Consider the following 9,602-nt stretch of genomic DNA (forward strand, 5'->3'; position numbering starts at 1 on the left):
TATCTTTGAAATGTAGCACAGATGGAAAGATCAGATGACGAGCCTCCTTTCCATTTCTCTAACTTCTACTCTGGCTACTGTATTTTAATATTCTAAGCCATCAACGAGTTCATTCTTCATGCTTGTGATGAACTATGCTCACTGCTATCTGATTCTTGTGTGCAGGTTGCACATTCCAAAGAAAATCCATAATGGAAAATGTAATTGCAGTAACAAGCACCCTACAGGGATGCAAAATTCCTCCAGAGGATCATCGGGGGTTAATTGGGCTCTTCTTTGCACAGTTCCACAGAGCCATTCCTATTCATATCAACTGAGCACTAGAGGGAAAGCAATAAAATTACCAGCTAAAGCCCAGGTTCCTGCCTGTTCAGTATGCCATGCTAACTTGGAAGACAGAGCTCTGATTGTATGGCTGAGCCAGAGAGGACGGCTGTTTTTAACACCCTTCTAACTTATGGTAACCATTAACTACAACCTGACTTCCCATTACAACATACCACTGTGAACACCTATTAGCAGCTAATTGAATCATCTTAAAATGGCCATAATTCAAACCTGTGTTTGTGTTTTTGTAATGGTTCGCACAGCTTTTGCTGTAGTACAGGGGAATATGCAAATCAGGGCTCTGTTTTAACGCTCATGGTGAGATGGAAGTTTAAATGGAAATCTAATGGAGTGGCAAAAGGGAATAAAGCCATATTGTATTTTTGATGCTACCCATGAGACGTGATAGGAGAAACTAATAACAAGGCTCCCTATCTCTAAACGTTTTCCAGGCGTAAGCCACTGAAGAGCCAAAAGTCCTCTCTGAGTCAACACCAACAGGTGCATGCACTCACATCTCATTTTCTGCAATTTCTATTCACAATTTCAAGCTGTATGGCATTTTCCATTCTCCCTTTTATTTAAAGAAATAAAAGTATTTCCTCTCAGAGGCATCATGGGTTGTTTTTCAACCCACTGCATCCTGAAGCCTTCAACTTTTTTTATAGTTCTTTAAATGTATTTTTTTATTGTATTATGAAAGGCAACAAAATACTTGTTTACACAGTGCTATTGACAGGTTTGTGCATATTTGCTGTCAGGGATTTTTAATTTGACTTACAGCCTTATTTTATAAAGAGTTTTCATTAAACCTATGAAGAAGTTGTTAGGTGATATTTTCTGTAGAAATAGGGCTACTTCAGATTAGCATAAATTATCCTAAACAAGCAACTCACTTTAAACCATTTACTTAAACTGAAAGAAGAATGTATTTCACCAATTGTAAGAGAATTGTTGAGAGCAGATAAAAAAGATCATACACCTCAGACAGAGGTTACTGTGTGCCCAGGGAAAAAACCTGCTCCCTTCTGTTATGGAATTATGTTATTCTGCTATGGAGTTGTGGAATCATGGTGCTTCCAGGCCCTTGCAATGCAAAGTAAGGTGCAATCACTTAAAGCTCACTCAAGGCATCATTGAGGTTTGCATCAGTTAAATAAATCCAAAGTCGGTGGGAGGGCGGGGGATGAGGGAGGGATTTAGGCAAAACTATGGCAGCTCCCTCATACAATAAGGCACCCAGCCACCATCAAGTCTGTCTAATGTAGATATCTACTTGCACAAAGAGGAGAGAATGTCCTCAATACATGTGTGAAGCACTAAACCTGTCCCACCACACCCTTTTTACACATTATCCACTGGTCAGCCCAAAAAAGGGCTTCTCAGATCGGCAGACTTGGCTTCATTGTGGGACATGCCCAGCATGAGGTGTGACCCACAAGCTGCATTCACTGCTGGCTCACATATCACGTCCTTTTCATGTTTATTAGATGGCTCAGATGCTTATGTCTTGCATCAGCATCTGATGCACACTGTAGCCTGCTTGGAATAGCCATCAATTTTCAACCAAAGGAGTTTTAAATCACCTGCCATTTGTCAGACTGTTTCCCACCACTTAGCACAAAACATTTTGATGGATAGGGAATGGTGGATTGTCTCTCCAGTGAATGTATAAGAATTATGTGTTTTACATGGCAGATGGGAATTCTTTCCTGCAGACACACATGTGCAGCCCTGCTGGCTTTCTTGGAAGCTGCATACATACTTCTGAACAAACAACCACCACATTAGTTCTCGCATGCCCAGAGACTGTGCTAGGTTACTCCAACAAGCTTAATAGTGTGCCAAAAATAAGCAACTGAACCCTTATCTAGGCAATTCTAACAACAATATTTTGAATGTCCAGCCCCCAGACCTTTGTTTCATTCCTTACTTCAAACATTGTAAAATCTGTATTTGTTTAAAAACACCAGAATTTGCTGGAGCAAGTAGCACAGGGAAGGCAGTGGCTGGGACACGTATGGCAATTGCCCTCTGGCTGCCAGATGGGCTCTCAACATGTATGTGTCTCTCCCTGGATTTGGGAAGCCCCTACTGCCCTTACCACGAGAGCTCTAAGAATTTCTTCCACTAAATCAAGCTGTGGGGACCTAATTTTCTTTTAAAGCAGAAGACCTCATACAGTTGCCCTTCTTGTGCCAACACAGTCAATGACCCAGGCACCAGTGCCGCATAGCGAAATCATGACAGGGTTGGCAGCACTGAGCTGTGGAGGGGTACAGCATCACTCTGAGCATGTTTCAAGAAGCAACCTGTTTGCTATAGAAAGACTCCTGCCATTGCGAAAAATGTCCTCATCCCATCCCCCAAATTGTAATGAGCTACCAGGTTTTGCATTTTTCATTCTAGCAAAGATGGTAAGTAACCCTCCCGAGAACAGGAAAATCAAGGGCAGAAGCAGACTGTGCGCCAGCCATGCTTTCCTTCAGTCCCCACTCCATACAAGAAAACAAACTTTTTTTTTTTTAGTTCTCAACTCTGACCTACTAAGCTTTTGGGTCATGATCCTCATTTGGAAAAAGCTGCACTTTCTCCTCTTCATCCTCCCTCTCTCTCTCTCACACACACACACTTGCACACCACAAAAATATTGTCATAAAATCTGCTGACAAAACCATGCCTGAAGATATGTGTCAAATACAAGCATCCAAATAACAGAGCCAATGAAGCATTAATTTCAATTGCAATCATAGGTTAATATAAGAAAAAAGCCCCAAAAAGCTGTACATTTTTACTAGACAGTCAATTCAACATTATATAAATTGACTGAAAATGACTGAAAATGAAATAAAATGACAGCACCCAAGAGTAACCATTAATTCAGGGTTCTTTCCTTTCCAAGTCTTCATTCATTTTTCTTTCCCTTGACTTCATACTTGTATTTTTTCTCCCTCTTTTAGATACTATCTTTGGCTATTTCTTTACCTCTCCTTTCCATATCTGCTTGACTTCCCTTATTTTCTGTGGAGCCTAACTGTGGGTTCCCCATGGAGTTCATTCACAGTCAAATGTTTCTTAGTCAGCAAAACCTTCCACATCATCACGTTTTTCAGTGCAGTTCCTCCAGCTTTCATTATACCCTTGGGCTAAGGACCATGTGAGCCCCTAGTCTGGGGAAAGGAAGTTCACTCTTCCTGCCGTCCATGACAGCTGCCTTCAAGCATCCCAGCTGGCTTTCTTGATCCCAGAACGGGAAAACTCCAGTTTAGGTTCAGTCCATAAGCAAATTTCTTTCTCCTCTCAGATATGCCATGCTGTTTAAAATTTCTATCCTGGGTCCGTTACTAGGAAGGCCCTGGTTATCATTTGCAGAGAGGTTCTCTTTACTGGGAGACAGCAACAAATAGAGATATATCCAGCTCAGCCCTAGTACACCCAGATGTACCTTAAGTCTGATGCAGAGATCCTACTTGTGGATGGGTTTTACCCTCCCCTTCCGGCCTCTGTATGTAGCTGCACCTCCTACTTTGAAAAGGAACAGAATATTACATGGCATCCCTGAAGAGCAATTCAAATTCCTGAGCTGCATTTGAGGAAAAATGTTCCTGCTTATCATGTTACTGAAATCCCCTGGCTCTGTGCAAATTCTCAGTTGACTAATATTGATTCCATAATATTTACTGTTGATCACTTTAAGGTCTTGCTGCTTTCCATCACTACTGATGGTACAGAAGTATTTTTTTAGCATGTTATTATCAGACTTCAGCATGCTGTTGTCTATCTTCTTTCGGAAAATCTTTTTCATAATATGCAATTCACGTTGTTTATCACCCCCACAACTCAAGAAACATGGTGTTTGCTAGCCCAGAAAATATCCACTGGCCCATAAAAGCCATGGCCACGCAGCATCACACATGCTAGGAATGTATTCATGCCAGTCTCAGCGGGGGCTCGTCTGCAGGTGCAAGTTAAATGATTGTTTTGGTCCTTTTCACCATAACGCATTAAATCTCCGGATCCCTTAATGCTCCCACCCAGCCTCACAGCAGGCATGTCTGCAGAGACATTAGTGTAAGCATCTTGTAGTGCTGCTGAGGTACTTAGTCAAGCGTTCCCCTTTTGGGCCTCATTTTTGCTACTACGCACAGTAACGCTCAAGGCTATGCAGCTGCACTCCAGTTCATGCAGGATCAGGTTCCCCTGCCCTCTTTCTCCTGGCTTAGCAATTCTTTTTTTTTTTTTTTCCTTTTTCCTTTTCTACCCTACACTCATACATGAACATTTCAGAGCACGAAGCACCATTAAGCTCAAAGAGAACATGCACGAGCATTTCACAGCTCTCTGTACAGCCCTTTTGCCAGCCTTTCCTTTCAAAGACGCTGCTCCAAAAGTTGACTGGAGCCAGTAAAAGTCTTCCCGTTGGCCTTGGATCAGGCCCAAAGCAAAGGACACAATTAGATGGGAATGGAGGCACTAACAAAAGGCAGCGTGCCTGCCAGCAGGCAAAATGCAGGGAGACCTACATGGAGAAAGGAGGATCTGAGGGTCAAACTTGAGAGATGAGCCTCTGTGCGGTGGATGCTCTGCCAAGCAATCTGTGCTCTTCGTGACTTCCATTCGAGCAGCCGGTTGAGGCACTCAGCACTGGCTTTGAAGTGTGAGGTGAAGACAGAGTATGGGCACTGCCTCACTTGTTTTAATCCACCAGATTTATTTGTTTAATATATTTTTGCTGTCTTGTTTATTCTTTTTATAAATCTTATTATTACAAAGTAGGATTTTTAAATGGCAGTGAAAAATATGCCGACTGATGATGTTTGGGAGAGTCAAAAACAAACCCAAATAAAAGCCTGTATTCAAACTTTGTGAATGGGCAAATGGGTATTGTTCTTCTCACTCCCCTTTTTCTTTTGGATGCACCAGTCAGCCCAGGAAGAGATGCCTCAAAGCAATTTTTCCATCTCTTTACCAACAAGCAGGGCAATACAAGAGTCTTCACAGTCCAGCAGTCCCTACTACCTGATATTCAACTTGGAAACAGTGTGTTAGCACCACCCAAGTCAAAACAGAGTCCTCACTCAGTGCAGATTGTCCATGGCTCTCTATTTTTTATTATGCTCTTTCTTGAAACTAGCTTCATTGAAAAGATTTATCTACCTTGTTTAGATCTCAGTGCTTTCTACTCACATTAACATGCAGCAAATACAAATGAACTATCTCATCCAAAAGAAAATCCAACAGATCCTTTTACCAGAGCTGCAAGATGATGTGTTTGGGTGAATTGTCTAGCAGGGTCCTGCCAGAGCTCTGGTTTGTTTAACATTTTCAACTGTTATCTGGAAACAGAAGTAGAAAAAATCATGTTATATTAGCAGTTGATACCCAGACTGGGGGAGACGAAAGAAAACAAGAAATTTATAGGGAAAATGGAAATCAATTGGGAAGGATTTGAGAATTAGGTAAATATTATCCAAATTATACAGATTTATAATTACAGATGTCAACAAGCAGACTGGTTACTTATCATGCCGGGATAGCCTAATGCTGCCTTGGAAGATACTTTGCCTGGAACAACAATGGTGATATCTTCTACCCAGAAAATGGATTGTCCATTCTTTATACACTATTTCAAATGCCATAGAAATTCATAGAGATGTGGGGATCACAGCAGGGGAAAAGCACCTACCAATGAACAGGAAAGAACACAAATGATGGAGAGACTTAAAGCACTATTGCATGTGCATTTTGCCCCTCCAGCCTAATGACAAGAATTTAGTTCAACTACTTAATGACCACAAATCTTCTGCAATGCTCTGTGCTGCTCTATTGTGTACATAATTTATGGCTTTCTGAACTAAATTTATGACTTTCTGTGTATAAAGAACGGTTCACTGCAACCCAGATTTATTTACATGTTTTAGTGGTTTGGTTCAAAATATCTTTTACTTACACTTATTACTTACACTTATTACTTACACTTCAACCCACTACACATGTGCAAAAGAAGAGGAGATAGCTAGGCAAAGGTAGCTGTCATGCACGAGGTAACTCAGGGGCATCACTCCGTGGTGGAGTCCGTGTGTGTTACAGACTGGGCTGTGTATGTGCTGGATGCAGAACTGAGCCTCCCTCCTGGAAAAGCTTTCCTCAGCACTGTGAGCTCTTGCGCTGTGAGCCATTGCAAAGTCCCAGAGACCTGCAGAGGCTGGGTAAGAGGCAGTGACCACTGTGAGCCACTGCCTAGCTGGAGAGAATCCAGCATCTCAAGCTGGTGTGCATGGGCAATGGACTCTGTCCCATATCCAGCTTGAAGGCCACCAGACAGGCATCAAATGAATATCTGAGCCATAAATTGCCCATGAAACTTCCTTACTCTGGCTGCAGTCTACTATTTGTCCCTGGCTCACCATCATCAGCTCATAGTCCCCTGTCTTCCCTGTCCTCTCTTTCCAGTGCCAATGCTGCAGTGGCTCCTGCCACACACTTATTCCCTTTGCCTCTTGCTTCACACTCACAGGGTCCCTGCCTCTATCACAATCCTTGGGCACATCCTGATCTTTCCTCTTCTGCTCTCTGAGTCTGCAGGACAAAAGTAATTACAACATCTCATTTTTTACCAAAACACTCCCAGATCCCTGTCCCAGACATTCACTTCACAATCAGCCAAGCACTCTTGGAAATCATCACACCTCTGAATCCTACAGGGGTTTTTCTCTTGCAGCCCTAAAGATACTCTGTACAGCAAATATTGCAATACAATTCTGGAGGTGTTAAGACGATGAAAGGACAAAAATCATGTCAAAATCTCAGAATGCTGCCATAAGGGTCAAGGCATGATTCAAGTGCCTCAGCACATTTTGGACAGAAGTCTTGAGCTTAACCTTCCTTGGTGGATATTCTCCACAAGCTGTCCTGAGTTGCTTAAGCAGAGGTGAAACAGTCAAGCCTCCAACTTACGTCATGGGCAAAGTATTCCATGCCTATAGAAAAACCACTAGGAATGAGATGGTACCATGGAAAACTCACTTGTTTGTGATTTCCCCTTCTCATAGTTCAGTGAATCAGTTAGGATTTGTACTCATTTGCAAGGATCCTAAGTTGGCAAGGGCCGACTGAACACACTGGGCCTTTGGGCACATCTACCCTCGCCCTGTTACTGTGTTCCTAAGACACACCTCAGCAGAATTTGCCCCCCTTGTCTCATTTCTTCCTCCTCCAAGGTAACGAAGCATGAATGTCCAGGAGCTTTACTGAGGTATCTGCACAGGCCATCAAATAGCTAACATGCTCCATGCTGAATTCCAGTATGGCACATGTACACCCCATGCTGGGTTATAGTCAGGCTGTGTCCACAGCAGTGTCCCAATTAGGGCATTGGGACCAAACCTCCAGGCCAGCTGGAAAGAGGCTGGAGAACAGTGCGCTAGTGAATAAGCCTCCTAAATGAGGTGGCAGTCAGCAAGCCATCTACTGGGTATGGTCCCTGGCACACTCCTGTTGCCAGACCACACCCAAAAATTGTTCAGAGTATCAGGTGCAATGTGCTAGCAGTGTACTAGCATGGACTGTCATCTTCCAGGGCCAAAGAAGCCTGTCAGGCATGCTTGGATTCACTAGCATAGACTGAGTGTCAGCATCTGACTTTTCTCCATCTGAATAATTATACAACATCATCCCAAAATCTGGCAGCCATAGAACTAGAAAAGGTTTGGTTTGCATCCTCTCTCTGGGAAGGTGGAAAGATATATACTGAGTATTTCCTTCCCACTTGATCTCCCCAAGGTGAGATGAAATCCATCAACACTTTTGCCTTCATCCAGTCTGCTTGGGGTAGGTGTGAAAATATACCTGATTACTTTCTTCAGTAAAATTTCTTTGGTTTTAAGGTTACTTTTGAAGTTAGTTCAGATTCTTCAAGACTGCTTCACCCACTGATCTTTCCCAGTGTAAATATGTTTTTCCTAAGATGCTAAATTACACTCAGAATTTGCTTCCCTAACCCCACTGAAGTTTAGAAGCAGCTGAATGCAGCTTTGGATATATGGCAGATAGAAATGACTGGCCTCATCCTCCTCGCTTCGTTGTAATTCATCAGTGATTCTCTCGAAACCAGAGCTGTCTGCCCACATAAGACTGGTATCACAAGAAGAGTCGTAGATCCATAACTGAGTCTGACTTTACAGCCAATCTAGCCAAATGCCCTCTTCCAGACCCAACTGTGCCATCCACAAAAGGTGCAATCTCCACTTCCCTAACCTACATGTCACTCCTACCAGCCACAGGTCTTTTAGTTCAAGAGATTCCTCAGGCATCCTTAGCACACTGCACCCAAGTAGCTCAAATGATTTAAATTGCGGGGTTTTTCTACACCAGCTCATTTGAATTGAATGGTTCAAAAAGTTTTTACTTCAGCAAATCTTCCAGGAGATTGAGAGGGATATTCAGAAGGTAGTTAGCAATCTGCAGTTAAAAATTGCAATATGTCCCATAGCTGTGATTCTTTGCTCAGCATCCTAGTTATTAACATAGTATATCCCCAGCTGCAGGACAGCTTTCCTGGGCACCACCTCCTGCACCTTCCCACCACGTGTGGCTGGAGGTTGCAAGGAGAGGAAATGCAGGGCAGGCAGCTATGCCTGAACCCTGTCACTCTCACACATCTCCTTTGCTGCTTTTTAGAGCCTCATCTGGCTTTTCAGAGAGGCTGCTAACCTTACTTCCCACTATTGAGCCTCCTTAGGCTACTGCAGCTGCTCCCAAAGGAGCTGAGGCTGTGAGGTGTGTGGGAAAGACAGGAGCAGACCCCAGAAGAGCAGGGTTCATCCTTCCCCTTCCTCCCTGTTCCTACCCAGGACTGGTAGCACTTGGCAGCATGAATAACGCAGTCCTGACCTGCTCGTTCCTGCAGCTGGAGTAGCGGCTCAGGGGATGGCAATGACTGAAGAAAAGGCTTCAAGGCAGATGGGGGAGAAGGAAAATGCACCTAGGATCTGACACTTTCTGCATCCTACTCAGACTGTCCTCAGGTTGCTCACAGTAGTCCTGGCATCTACTCAGGCTGGCAGGGAAAGCGAGGCACACAGAGGCAGTGGCAATGGGGACGAGGGACATAACCTCTTTTAAGAGACCCAAAGAAATGGGAAAGGAGAAGATGAGCAAGCTTGAGGCCTCCAGCAGCACCTGACACACCTGACTTCTCCTTTATTTACATTTATTTCCAAACATTGTCCTTAAGCTGAGCTCACCCCTCAGAGAGGGAAGTGGCTGAGCTAAGT

The sequence above is a fragment of the Aphelocoma coerulescens genome, chromosome 2 (assembly GCF_041296385.1).
Source record: "Aphelocoma coerulescens isolate FSJ_1873_10779 chromosome 2, UR_Acoe_1.0, whole genome shotgun sequence".
NCBI lineage: Eukaryota > Metazoa > Chordata > Aves > Passeriformes > Corvidae > Aphelocoma > Aphelocoma coerulescens.